This window comes from Lycium barbarum, chromosome 7 (genome assembly GCF_019175385.1).
Source record: "Lycium barbarum isolate Lr01 chromosome 7, ASM1917538v2, whole genome shotgun sequence".
Lineage (NCBI taxonomy): Eukaryota > Viridiplantae > Streptophyta > Magnoliopsida > Solanales > Solanaceae > Lycium > Lycium barbarum.
The window spans coordinates 33,052,893-33,067,496 of record NC_083343.1 but is presented as its reverse complement, the minus strand read 5'-3'; positions in this window follow the sequence as shown (position 1 = coordinate 33,067,496).

Below are 14,604 nucleotides of genomic sequence, written 5' to 3'. Positions count from 1 at the left end.
TGTGATACCTGAGCTTTTTGCCTACGGAGTTCCCATGCACTTTTCACTGAAAATTTTCCAGAACTAGTGTTGATCCACCAAGGTTTATCCGGATCATCTGATCTCATAAAATATCCCAATTCTTGTCTGATATGATCAACAATGTTTCTAGGAAACAAAACTTGTAGTTTTGGAAAATTCCAATGGTTTCCATTCATCAATTCCTCAATATCTTCCACATCCTCATCTATTTGAAAATGTGATGTGAAATAATCATGCAAAGCCCAAAGGTTTGTCTAGTTATCAAACTTCACTGAAGAAGAACCATTTTTAGGTTCCCACCAAATATTGTGCTCCATTTCATCCCTTACTTCTAACATCATTTTCTAAGTTTGAGCTCCTTTTTTCCACTGCAATACTGTAGGTCTAAATCTCTTGCAGTATTTGTTCCACAAGAAATTTGACCACAATGCATTGCTTGTCCTAACTCTCCAACAGAGTTTGGTAAATAGAGATTTGGAGATATCAAATAATGATATGAAACCTAAACCTCCTTCATGCTTTGGAAAAAAAGACAATTATTCCCATTCAAACCAATGTTTGCATCTTCCATCTTTCTTAGTTTGCTAGAAAAATTTGTTAAATAACTTATGCAGATCTTTAATAACACACTTTGGTGGTATCATTACAGATAACAAATAAATTGGAATACTTTGTAATACACTTGAAATTAAAACAGTTTTACCACCAAATGATAGAATCTTGCCTTTCCAAGGCTGCAATATATCTCTTACATTCTTCATCATATCCCAGTAAAACAGTTTTTGTCTTCTTGCATGGAAAATATACATCCCAAGTAAATAAATGGTATTCACCTCTGTTAAAACCTGTAACCTGATGTACATCCTGAACCAATTCATTTGCCACCTTACAGTGCATACAGAAATAACTCTTATTTGCATTAATTTCTAACCTGATACTTTCTTATATTCTTACAATACCCCCATGATCATTTGTAATGACTCTTTCTCAGCATAAGTAATGATTATAGTGTCATCAACATATGATAGATGGTACAAGTTAGAACTTCAATTTGGCATTACATATCCTCTAAACATACCATTATCAAACGATGAATTCAGAGTCGTGGACAGGACCTTAATAGCTTGAATGAGCAATGATGTGATAAAGGATCACCTTGTTTGACCCTTCTTGTAAAGTGAAAAACAATGTTGAGATTTTCCATTCATTAGTATTGAATACCAATTATGGGCTATTATTTTCCAAGTCATATCCACATAAACTTCAGCAAATCCCATTTTTTTTATTACTTGAGCAAGATACCTCCTGGACACTCTATCATATGCCTTTGCCATGTCAAGCTTTATACTTACATTGGCTGGTTTCCCTCTCTTTCTAATATCTTCCACCAGTTCTTTAGTAAATAAAACATTCTCAATAGTGTTTCTCCCTTTCACAAATCCAAATTGGTTTAAAGATATCAGTGTAGGTAAAATGGACTCCAATTTATCATGCATAACTTTAGAAATAGCCTTATGAAAAAATTGATGAGACTGATTGATCTCAAATCAGAAAAGGTATTGATGAAAAGGTGTTGATGAAGGCTTTCTTTGGAAGTAGGACTAAGTTAGTGTGAGTGACAAATTTTAGGAGAGTCTATCCTTCATAAAAAGCTTTGACCACATTGTAGATATCTGCACCCACTATATCCCAACACTTTTGATATACCTGAAAATCCATCAGGACCTCATGCACTATCATCTGATAAAGAAAAAACTGCATTCTTCATCTCCTCTAATGATGGCATAGCACAAAGTTTAGAATTATGATCTTGAGTTATTCTTTATCGTATGTGATCTGTTAGGCTGAAGTCTGATGCAATTCTTCTTGCAGCAAGATAGAAGTCAATAGCTTCTGCAGCAATCTGATCAATGTTCTCCAACCCCTCTTCTTCTGCATTCTGAATTCTAGTAAGTTGGAGTCTCTTCCTTCTTCCCTTCACTAGACTATAAAAATATTTAGTGCTCCTATCTCCTTCTGAATACCACTGTATCCTAGCTGTTTGTCTCCAAAATTCCTTCTCAAAATGAAGGTATTTTTCAAATTCAGCTTGTGCCCTTTGTAATACAATTCTATTTTCTTCTAAAGGATCCTCTTCAAAAAGTTGCTTCTTAATCTTGACTATATCCTTTCTGATAGTTAACTATTGAACAAGTCACCAAAAGTCTCCCTACACCATTTGGATAGAGCAATCTTACAACTTTTCATCTTTAGCTTAAAAGTAACAAAAGGATTTCCCAAGAAATCAGTTCTCCCCTATTGTTCTATCACTTGTAAGAAAGTATCATGCTCCAACCAGAATTTCAAGAATCTAAAATGCTTGTGAAACTGTTGAAACTATTCTCATGTAGTTAATAGAGGAGTTTCATGGTCTGAACCAGTTCTAGATAAGTGCTCCATGCTCAACTTGCCAAACCAGTCTTGAAACTGTTGATTAACTAAGATTCTGTTCAATCTTTTGAAGATGCAGTCATTACAAGCTCTACCAATCCACCATGTAAATGGAATTCCTCTGAACTCAACATTATTTAATATATATTAGTTCATGAAAAATGCAAAATCTTCATATTCAGTAGGATATACAGGTGGCCACCAATTTTTTCTTCTTCATTCATTATGACATTGAAGTCTCCACTAACAAAACATGGAAGATTCATATTACTTGCCATGCTATATATATTATCCCACAACTCTAACCTTTCTATAACATCACATTTGGTATAAACCAGAGTTGTGATAAGGAATCTACCACAATCTTGCAGAAATAATTTCAAAGTCACCTGTTCTTCAATGTTCATTCAAACTTCGGCCTTAACTCCTTCATAAAATAAAATACCACATCTTACAATTACACTTGTAATTTGCAATATTCATACCTAATCTCTTTTTTTATATCTGTGAATATGTCTTGAACTTTGAAAACTCTCCATCAATGCAATTAGAACAAACTTATGATGTTTGTTCAACATCTGAACTCTATGAAAAGCCTTTTAAGTATTTATAGATCTAATATTCCGAATGAATAACTTCAACATCATTAAAATTTGGATTTTGATGTTGCACTCCTCTTTGGTGGAACCCTTGAGGATTGTGTTTCTCCACCATTCTTGGATGTTGTTGTGGTCCTCTTTTTTATCTCTGGATGTTTGAGCCACTCCACCCTTTTTGTTTCTCCTTCCCTTTTTGGCTTTCTTGCCAAAATCTTTTGGTGACACATGTGCCTACTTTGCAATGTTTGCAGATGCTACATAATATTTTCGCCCTCTACCCTTTTTGGTGGACTCTGAGTATTTGCCTTTATCATATCTTCTTGTTTAGAGCTGCTCCCATACTATTTAAATCATGAGATACCAAGGCATGTAAATCTTTATTTGGAGATGGTTTCCTCTGCACATTTAAAACATTAGCATTCTCCTTCATTACCAAAGATAACTATGGTAGATCTGATGACATTCTTCTGGTTGCTTCCTTTGATCCCCTACAAGGAGGATAACAACCAGTTGATAACTCTCCCTATTTAAATTTAGAGTGAGGTTTCAAAAGATTACAACCATTCATAATCTCTATAGGAACTTCCACCAAGTTATGGTCTGATATCACAATAAGCTCTTCGTGACTTGCACAAATATTCAATTCTTATTTTCTTGCACTGTTAAGTAATTTTGCATTGTTACAGTTGAGAGTATCACTGATCACTTCCATCACCTGTGGCTTTGCCTCTTCTTTCTAAACCTCATCTTCCTTACATTGCTCAATTCAGCTTCCTTATCAATCTCATTGGATTCTAGTTGCATCTATTCTTTGCAGCCCACTTTTTCCATCTTGTCAAGTTTTTAACCGTCTGAAGATTCAAATTCTTTATCTAGCTTCCTTTTGTCATCCAATAGTACATGATTTATTGAATTACGACCTGAATATACATATAACACTGCACTAGGCTCTTCTATCTCACCTTCTTTAATTGAAATTTCTTTCTGAACCTTATCTTTCTTTACATTGCTCAATTTATCTTCCTTGTCATTCTCATTAGATTCTGGTTAAATCTGTTCTAAGTGCCACACCCCGAACTATGACCTGGGCATAACACAACACTCTGTGTCTTGCTGCATATGACCAACCAAACCACATGGCTTGCTGAATCAATATGGGGCATGACCTGATGCGGAATACACTTTAAAATATGGATAGTCTGAATAAAACATGTGACATCATAGTAATACAGAAAATACTATTTATTTCAGAATATAATAAATGCTGAGCCAATACTGGCTATACGACTCTGAACATCTAACATGACATAACTTATCTAGTCTGTGAAACCTCTGACATGAGTCTGACTGCTAAACTGTTTACCTGGACAAGGCCCCCAGTATACCTTAAATGCATAACTAACATGAAAGAAAAGAAAAGTACATATAACACCCCGAATAGACCGGGACTCACCAATAGCTGATACAAGCAAGTCCTAATGAGCTGATCCATTGTCATGTAAATCTTCATCGTAAAATGCAGGCCCCGGCCAATAAAAAGGGACGTCAGTACGCTTGAATTATATTGGTGTGTAAAGTAACTGAATGAAATAAGCATGGCACATGAAATAACAGAACTGAAACTGTAAGTTGAACATGAACATGAGTATATCTGACATGAATATGTATATATATATATAATGTGAGTAAAACATTTTAAGTGGGAGAGCCTTAGAATAACCAACATCTAACCACCGCGTGAGCACGTGGCGTCTGATCTCTTCCTGATCAGCATACCTTGCCAAGGTACAAGACATGAACATGAAATGAATGGATCCAATATCCCTCAATAAGGAAACATTAAAGAATCGTCCTAACTGGGCGGAGCGATCCTTATCCTACCCTGGCATACGTAGTTTCTGGCTATTTGAGTCTTCTCGGTAATCTGTGCAACTCCCAAAATATGAACATGGATATAATTTTCTTAGTAGGCCATGAATTGTATAAACATGATTCTAAACATGGTTCGTGATTGTATTATAACATGAACGTAGATATATAGTATAAATTGTATGAAAACATGGAAGCATGTAGAATTTCATGAAAATAAATAGAAACGTTCATATCTTGCATTTAAGAACCATGGAATCAAAATTAAGAGTTTTCATAGATTACATACAGATTGTCAATAACGAAAATAGACTATTAAGAACATAATAACGAATTATTAATACAACATAGTATATCATGGTACATGTACTTAGGGTTATCATGAACACGGCTGGAAACCCTAGTTTTGGTGAGATTTCGTATAATCATAGAAGAACGTGGCAGGGGGAAGAACAATGATATTCCCACATGTAGATAGAAACCCTACATACCTGTAATTCTCCAAAACGTGTATAAAAGTCTGAACTTTGAGAAGAAGTCCAAAAGCTTTAATCTTGAATCCTTGTGATGAGTTTTCTTGAAAACTCTAGGTTAGGAACAATGATTTTCTATTTAGAGATCATGGATACATGTTAGAATTTACTTGAAAGTCTTGGAATAGGCTTACCTTGGTGGATTTTAATGGTGGGAGGAGAGAACCTTCACCCTAGGGCTTGAGAGTGAAAAACTTAATAAAAGACTGAACCCATGTATTTATACTATTAAGACGTCAGGATTATTTATGGTCAATATTTACAGTCTGTAATAAGTGGCCGTAAATTGGTAACAGTGTTCCAGAATTTTCCCACAAGATTTATGGATAGAAAGTACGGTCCGTACAAAATGTACAGTCCGTATAAAGTGGTTGTATTTCACATTTCAATTTCCAGAAACTAAGATTTTTCCCATGCATCTATATAGACCAAAGTACATTCCGTATTTATTTATATGAGGGGAAGTACAGTCCATAAAATTTATACGGACCGTAAAACTTGAACATCACTGAACTGAAACGAATTAACCTTAACACTCCCCGACTGGTTTCCTAAGTCCTTAAATATAAACATAGCTTAGTTACGAGTTACGAGGAGTTACAGTAAGCTGCCCACCTTCTCTATCTTATCAAGTTTTAAACCATCTAAAGAATTAACATCCTCCCCTAGCTTTCTGTTCTCATCCACTAATACATGATCTGAAGATACATTCAATACTACACTATGCTCTTCTATCTCCACTGCCTCAATTGTAGAAATACATATCTCCTTTTCTTCTACCACCTTTCACCACTTGATATACAATTCTCAACTAAATTAGAATCATGCTTCTTATCATCCTGAACATCTTTAGAGCTATCTTCAATTAATTTTTCATAACTTAAGATGCAAATCTCAGTCAGTGCTGATTCTTCATTCTAATTATCTTGTATTTTCAGTAGAGCAATCTTCTTTTTTCTTGGCATGGGTAAATGGACTTATCATTACATCTACTACTTTATCAATTTTTTATTTTTCTATTTTATCCATTTTGTCCACTGTATCATTTGAGAAAGACGATTGTGATCCTTCCATCATCCCCATCTGCTTTTCTGCACCAAACTTCTCCTACACTCGATCCTTTGTGCTTATGTGTGCATTAACAGGACTGATAACTTCACCTGGTTAGATACTCCCCCGATTAGATACTCCCCCCGAAGATTGAGAATTATTCTCACTCTTTTATTTAATATGTTCCCCTGGTACCTCCTGGTTACCATTCTCCTTGTTGATATTTTCCTCAGCTACTTCATCTTCAGCAATGCTAGATAACACATCAAATTTGTTCTAGCTTAACACCATCTCATCTACTTTTGTATTATCCATATTCTTATCCCCACTGCTCTGATTCTTTTTCTCCTTGTTACGTTTTCTCCTGGATAAGTTACCACTGTTCCACTCGACAGTTAGATAAAAATTTCTGAACTTGTCTTCCTCCATATCTCCTGTAATTCTCCTGATTGCACCTCTTATTTAGCTCTTGTCGTTGTTCCTCCTTTTTATTCCTTTTTTCCTCTTTTTTATCAACAGGTTTGTCAATAGATTGCTCTATATTCCACTCCTTCTTCAATTCTAGATGCAGCACTCTACATTCCTCATTTGAATGCCCTTGTAACATGTACTCAGTATAGTATTTTGGCATAAAATCATACTGAATTTTAACTTTAACATCTTTGATTTCCTTTGTTACTATATCTTCCATTTTAATCATCACAAACTTCGGATAATCAGAAAGTAAATCCACCCGAACTTTCACCCTCGCACAATCTGGCCGTGTCTTGTTAACAGTAGCCAAATCAAGTTGCAAAGGCTTTCCAACAGCAGAAGCTAATGTAAATAATGATTCCTTCACAATGAATGTCGGTAGCAGATTTGGAAATAATATCCAAGTTATGGCGATGGATGTTTCTTCACCAATCTTAAAGTTGGAATCATAAATGAAAGGTCTCATTTGGTATGTATACCCATCCTTCGGATTCATCCAGAAAGCATTTTTAGAAGATATATTTATGAAATCTTCCATCTACATCGAATTAAAACTTGTCTATTTCTGAAAAACTCTACTTGACATCCACCCTTTGCACCACACTATAGAGCCATGATTGTCCTCAATTGTTTTAATTCAGGCCACCCATACGAAAACTTACCTACAATGGCATATTGTAAGTTTTCAATCACTTCCATTCTAGACACTTCAGTCGACGTCCACTTCACGTAACGAATACCATCAATGTATGTGATCTTCTTTAGAGGAATGGGATCATATTTGACCAAGATGATGAGTCTGTCACATTCAACATAGTTTGAGCATAATTTGATGTAGATTTAGTGAGAGGAAGCGGGAGTGAAGAAGAAGAAGCAAGAGATTTTATTTTTCGTAACGATGGGAATTGAGATTGTAAGAGTGGGAAAATGGCCGGCCAGCCGCCATCGATGGCTAGCCAGTGACCGGAGTAGCCATGCACAACTATTCTAGGGTTAGAGTTTGCATGAGAGAGGAGATAGAAGAGAGCATATTTTCAAACTTTAGTATGGTATTGTATAGTATACATATAATGGAGTGATCAAGCTTCATCAATCTAAGGAAAACACATTCTCCTTTAAATTATCTTGCCTCTTTTCATACAAGACCTTTAAATTATCTTGCATCTTTTCATACAAGATAAATAGGTCGTACGACTGGCATATTATGAGATCACTTTGCTATACATTTGTTTGGAATGTATAGTCTCTCATCACCGTCATGAAAATTATCAAGTAGATCATAAGAAGTATGCTCGGTGCCCTAGATCATTTGAATCACATTGATACATCACACTTTGTTCTCATGTATCCTTGTTCTTGTGTTCATAATTATGACCCATAAGTCATAATTGGTACAAGCAAGCACAAACTAAATGAGCTTCCTCTTCTCATAAGTCTCTCAACTTGTATCCAACTCGCTTTTCTAGTCATGATCCGCCAAACTAAATCTATCATGGTCATTTGGTAGCATGCTAAGTTAGAGAACATCGAACCAGGCTTCTAGCTACGGATCAGAGTCATAAGGATACTTAATAAGGTCTCACACAACAATAAGTCAAGAGTGTTCAATCAAAAATGATTTTATCATTTCAGAATCCGCAATTCAATATAGATGGATATATACCCCATCCATATGTCACTCTTCCTGTAATTTTGGCATTCAATTTGGAATACTTGAACGATCGATTCTTGTTTTTATCTTCACTTTTGCCTGAAGGGGAGGAATGTCTCATTACTTTGTATAAGTCTTTTTATTTCACTAATTAGTACTATTTCAGATACGTCATGGTACGGGATTATTTGGACTACAAGATATTTTGTTCCACCACAGAAAATTATTTGATTCTTGTCTTTCAAAAAAATTCCTAACTTATGTTAACCCTTTTGATTGATATTTGCACACATGGTATGAAACATGTGCTACAACATTTTGTCCTTTTCCTTAGAGTGTATGTCTTTATTTCTTAAGATAATGCTATACAGATGACATTCAGACACCATATGCATCTGAACTGAGTTACTTGATATACTCAATAAATATGGGCTCACATCTAACCTCTCGAAGTAGACTAGGTGAAACTTATTTCCACCATCAAAAGACTATAATAACCTTTTTGTCATTACTTGTGCAACACTCAAGATTTTTAAGCCACATGCTCTCAAGTTATCCTTATAATAATTTTCTTGAGATCTAGTCTCATCTCCCGTAAACACTAATTGATGAAGGCGGTCTCCTGTGTGAGAAGGCTGACCTTTGTCTACGCGGCATACTTTTTAATAATATCAACGAATGCACTAGAAGCATTCTATAATATGAATGTACAATAAACATGAACAATAAGAATTTACACAAATATTTAAATAATAAGTGTGTGCAAATCAAACTTATTTTTATTTCTTAAGAAAATAATAAACAAGAACATCGGGAAAATTAAATAAAAAACCAATGACTCTATATTAAAGCCCACATATTCCTTGGGATCTTGCATGAAAAAAAAAACCACATCTCTAGGATTCGACTGAGTCAATGTATCTGTAACCATTTGTACAAATTTACTTTACGATCATTTATTTGCATGCAACCACGTAATCACAAAATTGAATGATTTTACAATGATATTTCTAATTCTTGTTCCTCTAAATAGCATATTGATGGTCCCAAATATTGTCATTAGTTTTGTACTAACGCAACATCAACATATGATCCAAGAACCTTTTTAACCAAAAATTCAATTGCGCTACTGTGGATAGAGGCACAAGCTTGACTCCCATCATGAATAAAGCTACAAGTGATTGTTTTTATTGTCTATGATATGTCATCATTGTGTTTATTCATTTTATCCTTTGAAGCCATATAAGAGATCATTGTTGAATCATTTCCATCTCGTAGGAGCACTATATCTTGACTGAGATTCATATAATCTCAGATTGATCTCGTTTGGATCAATTTTATTCTACTTGGACTAGAACTATGCATATCGCTCCCACTTGGAACAAGATTCACCTCACTCCAATTTGAAATAAGAAGATTATTGTCACTTCCCCTTGAAGTAATATCACTTTCATTCACATCTGATAATGAAGCTTGATCTAGATGAGAAATTAATTCATCATCAATTAAACATCTCTCAGTCAAATAAAGGGAACCTATTTGATCTTTGTCATTAGGTTCATGAGTATATTACCCTAAACCTATCTCCCCCTCCTTGAATAGATGTGACATTTATGAAACGAATTCAATTACACTCCACTATGATGTAGCTCCATAAACACATAATTTAGAGTATCTCATATTTGCTTTCTCTTGGGCCCAATATGCCATGAAAAAAATTGTATACGTAAGTTGTACATCACAGAGGTCTCACAAAATCCTTGATATTTCTATTACTTCATAATAATATGGTTTAGATATAATTGATTCAGTTGGCACACAATTAAAAACATATGTAACAATTAGTACAACACATCTCCCGAATAAGAAATATGTAACTTTACTTGCGCCCATCGATCTAATCATTTTCAAGGAGCATTCTATTTATGATTTTCACAATACCTTTTATTGTGAAATATTGGAATAGTCAACTTATCAACAATCCATTTTCATTACCAAAAAACTCACTTAATGGGGCCAAGCCGTATTCATGGCCTCGATCAACTGGTTCAATACTTTTATTAATTTGTCTAATTGATTTCCAATCTTTTTTCATATACTTATTAAAGCAACTTATTTCCTTAGATTATGTGGCATCAAATGGTTATTACCAAAATAAGTAATATTAGCGATTAATATGATAAAATTAGAAGCTATTTGCCTCGTTTTAACATTCATGGAAATAAAATTTCGAAATGAGTCTATGCAATGAAAATTCAATCCTAGTCGAGTTCTTAAATGATTTTCTATTAGCTTTTTAGAACTAGATAATATTTACAAGTGGACTTATCCACATGTCATAGGCCCATATGACCAAATCTAGCATGCCAAATTTCACATCATCCTTGCGATAAGGCAATTGGGGAAGCTGACAATTGGATTAATGGAACTAATATCTAAAATCCATTAAAGATAAAATTATTTTTGATAAAGCTAGAACAAACATAAGTAGATCCTATGCCTTACTATAATGAAAATTCCAATTGAAATCTAAATACAATAAACCAACACAAAGAAATATCCTTGAAAGTTTAAGGAGCAACTAAAGTATTATGTAGGATAAAATCTCAATTTTCACGTAAAACTAATTCACAAGATACGATACTTTTAACAACATTAATGTTTGTTGGTCAAATGAAAATTTTATTCAACCAAGTAACTCGTTTATGCGCAACAAGCTCTGTTTTGACTCTAAATCCAGTCCTCTATTATTTAATGTGCTACCCTATCTCAAAAGATAAACAACCTGATAGTGTATACAAAATATAAACAACCTGATAGCCTATACAAGATAGTGTTGTAAATTAGTTATTATTCGACTCATTTACAAACTCTTTGTCCCCTTATGTGCAATTGCAAAATGATGTCTCTAATAATCTAAACATTTGGTCTGGACTTTGCTTGAAATCTTCGTGCATTCCATTCTGCCCATATCTGATAAATATTAGCATCTGCAACGAATCCCAAAATGCTTGCTCTAGGTCTATTTTTGTGAACATGTTGTGATAGCCAAGCAACTTCTTCTGCCTAGGTGCCTATCTGTCTTAGTGAAGCCATCCAGTTGAGGAGAGTTGACCAAATAGCACACAGTTTTGGGATGCTTGAATCCCTGATTTAGCCAATCTATCAACTATGGCTAGCCTGTTCTGTACTGCCAGCCATAATGCGAACTTGTGCCTTGGAAGTGCTCCTGTTGAAAGTATCAGACTTCTCTAAAAAGCTCGAGTGAGTGAGATATATGCCTTCGTTATGCTAAAAGCTCCTCCAGTTGAGAACTGATCCAAGTGATTGAAAAGATCCATAGTAGGGAACCACTCTCTAGCACCAAAAATATATGTGGTAGGGGGCCACTCTCTAGCACCAAAAATCATCATTACAAGCTAGTAAGCTTGTTTAGGAGTTGCAATTTGAGTCAAAACCCCAGTTTTTATGTAGAAACTATTGCAATCCGAGTCAGATCCCCAGTTTCTATGTAGAAACTGTGTATCAATAGTACCCGAAGAGTCCTTTTTGTAAGATAATGCCCATAACAGTTTGCAAATGGATGCTTTGTTCCATATTCCAAAGTTAATGATATTAGGGCCACCACTTGATTTTGGAAGCCACATGGTGTCCTATGCAAATAGAGCTTTTTTAGAGCTCTCATTACAACATGTCCAAAGTAAAACTCTACACACAGTTGTTACCCTTTCGATGACTTTTTTAGGCAGGAGAAATACCTGAGCCCAATAGGTCTGCATTTCAAATATCACACTCTTGATTAGTTACAGTCTTCCACTGTCTGAGGGTAATTTTGAGGACCAGTATCTGATTTTGGAAATGATTCTCTCAATCAATGGCATACATTGTTGAATAGTAAGTTTTCTAGAGGAGAAAGGCACACCTAGATACTTAAATGGAATTTCCCCCATAGAAAATTTCATTTATGCAAAATTTGTTCCTTAAACTCTTCAGTCACACCAGAAACATAAAATAAGCTCTTCTCTAAGTTTGTTTGTAGCCCTAAAACAACTTAAAAGTTCTCAAAAGCTTTCATCATCAACTGAATAGATCCCCTATTTTCTCTACAGCACGTGATCAGATCATCAGCAAAGCATATATGCGCCAATTCCTATCTAGAGCATTTATGGTGGTATTTAAAGTTAGTCTCATGCCTCAATTGGTTAAGGGACCTGTTCAGATACTCTAGTACTAGCATAAATAGATATGGGGACATGGGATCACCCTGTCTGAGTCCCTTTTTAGCTTGAAGCATCTTAGTCAAACTTCCATTTATCATAATTGAGTAGCTAACTATTGTAACACATGTCATCATACACTCTACTAGTTTTTAAGAATCCCAGGTTCTGTTAGTACCATCCTTAAGAACCCCCATTTAACAGAGTCTTATGCTTTTCTAATGTCTATTTTTATGAAAGATCTTGGAGACATGTTTTTGACCATATCCCTTCACTAATTCATGAGCAACAATAACATTGTCTAAGATGTTCCTCCCCTCTATAAATGTCGATTAGGATGATCCTACTAAGTAGTCTACTACAATTTTCAGTTTAGCAGACAAGATCTTGGCTATCAATTTATACATAGTTGAGAAACATGCTATAAGTTTGAATTATTTTACATAGTTAGGGTTTGTTACATTAGGAACTAGAGTAACAATTGTGCAATTTATCTCCTAAGTAACCTCCCATTCTCAAAGAATTATAGGACAGCATTTGCTACCTCTTCTCCAACCACATGCCAATACTCTCTAAAGAATTCTACAGGGAAACCATCTATTCCAGGAGCTTTGCCACAAGGTAGGTTCTTCAAGGAATTGAGTAGATCTTCTTTAATGACTAGCAACAGTATCTATCTCTGTTATTCAGGTGTTAAGCAGGACCCATCCCTTGCAATGATAGGATCAATGCATGGTAATTCTATAGTTGATGTGCCCAATAATTGTTTAAAAAAGGTGATGAATTCCAGCTGAACCAAGGTGGGGTCAGTAACTTTATCTCCTTGATCATTATAGATAGAGGCCATTCTATTTCTTCCTATTTGGCCTTGAAATGTGCATGGAAGAAATTAGATTTTGAATCCCCATGTGCAATCCATATTGCCATTGATTTCTGTTTCAACACCTACTCATGCATCACATCCCACTTATGAACCTATAGAATAATGTTCCCCTTAGTATTGATGAGGGAATCATCAAATAGGTTATGCTACAGATTCTCCTGAACCTCCAGTAGTTGTTCTCTCAAAGCACCAATCTTAGATTCAAGAGATGACATTTCTTTGTTCAAGTGCTTAACTTGTGTACCCAAAGCTTGAAGCTTCTTCCATACACTGAACATGGTGTGACCTGGTAATTGATGCCTTCGAACCTGCTAATAATTGTTTTGAACTGGTTTTGATGTAATAACACATTAAGTAGTCTAAAAGGTTTGATGGTTGGCTAGTAGCTTACAGTAATTTTTATAATAATTGGAGAGTGGTCAGAGCATTAGGGGTTGCTAAATAGAGCCTCCAAGTTGCCATATTTTATAAACCATAGTAGATTACCTAGTACCCAGTCTATCCTACTACAAATCATGGCTATAGTATCCCTCTTATTGCACCACGTGTATTCATATCCTCTTCTGGGTAGATGACCAATTCCCAGTTCTTCAATATAGTCTAAGAAGTCTTAAATCTCCGCTTGGCGAACTGGGCCCCATTGATCCTACCATGAACTGATAGTCCAGTGTTGAAGTCCCCAAGTATAAGCCAATGTTCCCCCAGAAGTACCGTCAAGTTCTTTCCATATATCTATCCTTCCACTGCTGGTATTCAATCCATACACAAAGTACATATAGGCAATGAAGGTTGACCCCTTGTCTTCGACATAACAGTGCACTAGCTGTGGTTTAGCAGCAAGATTGTAATATGAACATTTAGGTGTTTTTAGTAGATC